We start from the raw sequence: 5,000 nt of genomic DNA on the forward strand, positions 1-5,000 counted from the left end.
CTCTCTCTCTCTCTCTCTCTCTCTCTCTCTCTCTCTCTCTCTCTCTCTCTCTCTCTCTCTCTCTCTCTCTCTCTCTCTCTCTCTCACGTCTCTCTCATCTCATATTTAGTACCACATTACACACTTCATATTCCTTTCTCTCTCTCTCTCTCTCTCTCTCTCTCTCTCTCTCTCTCTCTCTCTCTCTCTCTCTCTCTCTCTCTCTCTCTCTCTCTCTCTCTCTCTCTCTCTCTCTCTCTCTCTCTCTCTCTCTCTCTCTCTCTCTCTCTCTCTCTCTCTCTCTCTCTCTCTCTCTCTCTCTTCGTCTCCCCTCCTCTCTCCTTAAACATTGACCCTGACACAGGTTGACTCTGCTCCAGGGTCAAGGTTTTGTCCCTGAGGCGGTGCAGCAAACATGAGGAGAGAGCGGGAAGGGCAAGGAGTGAGGAGTAAACATTTAAGTGGCCAGGACTGTGTGTGTGTGTGTGTGTGTGTGTGTGTGTGTGTGTGTGTTAGGGAGGGGCAGTAGTGCATCATCATTCTGAGGCTTGTATTTAATTTGTTTTAAGCTTAAGTTCTTTAGTTTGCTTGATGATGATTATTTCTTTTTTTTTTGTTTTTGTATATGCATGTTTTTCTTCATCATTATTCAGTGGGGGAAGCATAAGTATTTTGAGTGTTTGGTTCTTTTGAGGCAGAAAGTTAAAAGAAATTCGTGTGTAGTTTCCATAATCAACTATACCAAAATTTCTGCCTATATTATAATTTTGGTTACGCCTTTATATGCATTTAGGTATTGGTAGTGGTAAGGAAGGATGAATGACGTTGGGATTTCTCTTCTGAAGAACATAAATATTCTGCCTATTTCGTCATTTCATTAAAGTAATATTAAACAGAGAGGAAAATTCAAAATATAGGAATTTTGGAGTAAGATGGGATAATGAGATGATTGGTAGGGTTAAGAGTGACGCAATAATATCCTCTCCATCATTGTTATTATTATCATTATCCTCATCCTCATCATCATCATCATCATCATAATAATCATCATCATCATCATGAATTTCATCATCATATCATCATCATCATCATCATCATCATCATCATCACTATCACCATCGATACCACCACCATCATCATCATCATCATCATTATATTGAAAAAATGAACAGTGATCATAAAACACACACACACACACACACACACACACACACACACACACACACACACACACACACTCTTGAAAGCACCCATAAAAAATACAAGGAAAAGCATGATGCGCTCTCTCTCTCTCTCTCTCTCTCTCTCTCTCTCTCTCTCTCTCTCTCTCTCTCTCTCTCTCTCTCTCTCTCTCTCTCTCTCTCTCTCTCTCTCTCTCTCTCTCTCTCTCTCATATTCTAGTATTTCCACATGCCACCTGGAGACAAGGGGGTAGACATTCTTCAAACCTTTACTTTTGTCTTCCCTGTTTTTTCTCCTCCAGTGAAGACGAGGACAGGGAATTTTGCCTTGTAACCTTTTAGTTTTTTCAATCCTTATCCTATTCCCTAATTCTTCCAAAGCTTGAGTGCATCTTTTTGCTTATGGGTGAAGGAAGCCAGCTGTGATCAATGATGCCGAAAAAGATATATTGTGAGTTAGGAAATAACATGATAATCTGACGTACTTAAAAGTAAAAATACTAAAGTGAAAAGGGGAAGAAAGTGTAATATCCTTGTATCAAGAAGTTAATGTTTGAAGTAATATACATGATTAAATGCGGAAGAAACTAATACCTTTAACCTCTTCAGTACCATGACGCGTTTTCTATATTAATTTTGCTTACAATGTACTGATTTTATACAGCTCCAGAAACTCATGTGGGGATTGAAATAGTGGAGACCGTGGCCATTAATCTTCTGATCTCCATAGACCCTTCCTAATGTTAATAAAATGGTCTAATTGTACACAGATCTCAAGATAAAAATGTGTCCCAGTATTGAAGGGGTTAAGCCAGGAAGTTAATGTTACTATTTTTACTAATTGTGCTATAACTACACATGAATAAAGACGATACTTAACTACGTTACAAGCAAAGCAATAACTGTTTTGTTTGTTTTCTCGTGTTCTACGTAAATCTGTAGATGAAATACATACATTTTGTACACAGACTTTCAACATTTTTCATTTCTGTAACACTATATTCTCTCTCTCTCTTTCTCTCTCTCTCTCTCTCTCTCTCTCTCTCTCTCTCTCTCTCTCTCTCTCTCTCTCTCTCTCTCTCTCTCTCTCTCTCTCTCTCTCTCTCTCTCTCTCTCTCTCTCTCTCTCTCTCTCTTTACTGTTTCTCTTCAACTCCACGTGCCTTCTCTGAAATTCTCTCTTCTTTTCCACGCACACCCACTCCTCCTGTGCCTCCAAGAAGAGCAGCCTCTCCACCGCCGCCATTTGTGCACTGTCACCACCGCTGTCACCACCACCACCACCACCACCACCACCACCACCACTACCACACCCCTACAAGCATCATCACCATTCAGAAAGCATACCGCCATAACATAAACTAATCAAATCTCTCTCTCTCTCTCTCTCTCTCTCTCTCTCTCTCTCTCTCTCTCTCTCTCTCTCTCTGGTGTAATATTTGCCAAGAAAGAATAGACGAATCAATCATGGTGCAATTTTTCGGTGCTGAGTTGTGTCGTGGCTTCAGAATACGAAGTGAATTGCGTTATCCTTATTTTTGTTCTGTCTTAAAATAGATGTTTTTTTTTATTTACATTTCTATTTATTGCTTGTTAATTGAGAGGAAGTAAATATATATGTAGCCTTTCCCTTTTGCGCATTTAGAATCATTTATCGACTGTCAGCACTGTAAATGACACGCCACTTTTTTTTTTTTTCCACGTTTTGAAGGCTGCATGAAAATTGGGGGAAAAAATAAAGTACAGGTTAGATTTCTTTTTCTTTTTTTCCCCTTTGTCAGTCAATCGTGGCTCCCTCTCGACAAACCTGCAGCGAGTCGGTATCAAATATTCTGTACAGCTGTAACGACCCATGAGACACATGTTTCCCACCTGCCACGACCTTAACATACCTGCTACGGCCATGAGACACCTTCCCCACAACTTTCCTACACCTGCACGCTCGCGAGGATCACTTAGATGAGTGTTGCCTGAGAGCGAGGGACTGCCTTGTGGGGAGAGGGAGAGGAAGAGTTAGAGATAAAGGAAGAGGGAGAAAGAAAGGAAGAGGGAGAGGGAGCAGAAGGAGGGAGAGAGGAAGAAGAAGAGAAAAAGAGAAAGAGAGAGAGAGAGAGAGAGAGAGAGAGAGAATATTGTTTGTGTGTTCATTCCTTATGAACTAAAAATATATATGTTGCAGATAATTCAGCCGTTACTTTTTCATAGATTAAATTCACAAAGCTTCCTTTTATTTATGTATTTATTGATTTATTATTATTTTATTTCATTTTTATTTTTTTGCGTGGGATAAGGGATGGAAGAAAGGGTATATTTAAATGTGTGTGTGTGTGTGTGTGTGTGTGTGTGTGTGTGTGTGTGTGTGTGTGTGTGTGTGTGTGTGTGTGTGTGCGTGCGTAACTTATAATGAAGAAAAGTCCAGATTCTTCACTTTCAAAAGATGAAGCTTAAAGACAAACTTCTGGGCTCCCTTTTTTACATGAACATAAAGGAAGCAGTGAGAAGTCAGGCCCTTAATGAAAAATACATACATATATCCATCATCATCGCCGTACATAAACAGATCTAATATATTAATGCTCCCAATTAGCCTACACCAACAATCTCTCTCTCTCTCTCTCTCTCTCTCTCTCTCTCTCTGAAGTTTAAAATCGTTACTAATCTTGTTCTGACTAACATCCCTATTATCTTGTGTATATCAACCTCATGTTATTTTATTTATTTATTAATTCATTTATTTATTTTTTATTTATTTATTTTTTTTTTTTTTTTTGTGCTGCTTAGAGCTATTCACGTCGTGTTCTTCCTTACCTTGAGGCTTAACTTTCCCACTGTCAACTAGATACAATCCTTCAGACTTCTTGTTCTTTTTTCCTCTTAGAGAATGAGATGTGTGGGGGAAGGAGGGACTTGCTTAATTTATACTGCACATCTAAAATTCAGTGTCTGGCCTTAAGTTGGAATCTTTATTGCAGACTTCGTTTCTCAGTTCTTACTAAATAATCTTGCGTAAAAGTTGTGAGAAATATATTATCTTCGTTCAATTTTTAATGATCCTCCAGTAATCTTCTTTCCTTAATCATTATTCTAAGTATTCTTGCATAAAATCGGTTTTTTTTGTATTGTAGTCTTCGCTTGTTTTTCCCTTCCTAGATGATGACTTTCGCACAAGAGCCTCCCTCGCCAAGTCTCTCTCGCATGTGCCTTGTCTTCACTGCACTCATGAGGAAGAGTCAAAGGTTGTTCGTCTCTTTAGCTTCTCTCCTTGACTGACTGCTTTCCCTCACATGCCAGTATTCTCAATCATCTTCACATCTTATCTTGACAGCTTCTAATAGGCTGTATTGGAAGTTATTGGAGACTTTATAGGTGTTTTCATGCTTGTAGTGATAGTTTGACATGGCTTCTGAATCGACAGTGGGAAGAACAGTAATGAGAATGCCTCCAATAATTTATGTGCCATTGATGTGAGAGCAAAGTGGTTAAGAGGCTATGATCTCAGTTTACAGTATTATTGCTTAATTCTAGTATTTTATCTGCTGTTGTTTTCATGGTGGTCGTCTAAACCTACTAACTGCATATATGTATATATATCAAAGAAATCAAAGAATTTGCTATAATCATGGAGTTAAGGGAGAGGTAGACAGCACAGATAAATTTGAGTGGAAGCCAGATGGTAGAATGCTTGGAAGATTCAAGAGGTTGGGGACGAAAGCAAGTCAAGTCGTTGCTCACATAGACGCAACATCCAGCTTTGGAACGAAAATAAAGATTGAGAAAGTAAGGAGGAATAGAAGAGGGGCTACCGTTAGTTGCCTCAGACAGCTGTGTTTCGGTGAGGAAA

This window comes from Portunus trituberculatus, chromosome 37, assembly GCF_017591435.1.
Source record: "Portunus trituberculatus isolate SZX2019 chromosome 37, ASM1759143v1, whole genome shotgun sequence".
Taxonomy (NCBI): domain Eukaryota; kingdom Metazoa; phylum Arthropoda; class Malacostraca; order Decapoda; family Portunidae; genus Portunus; species Portunus trituberculatus.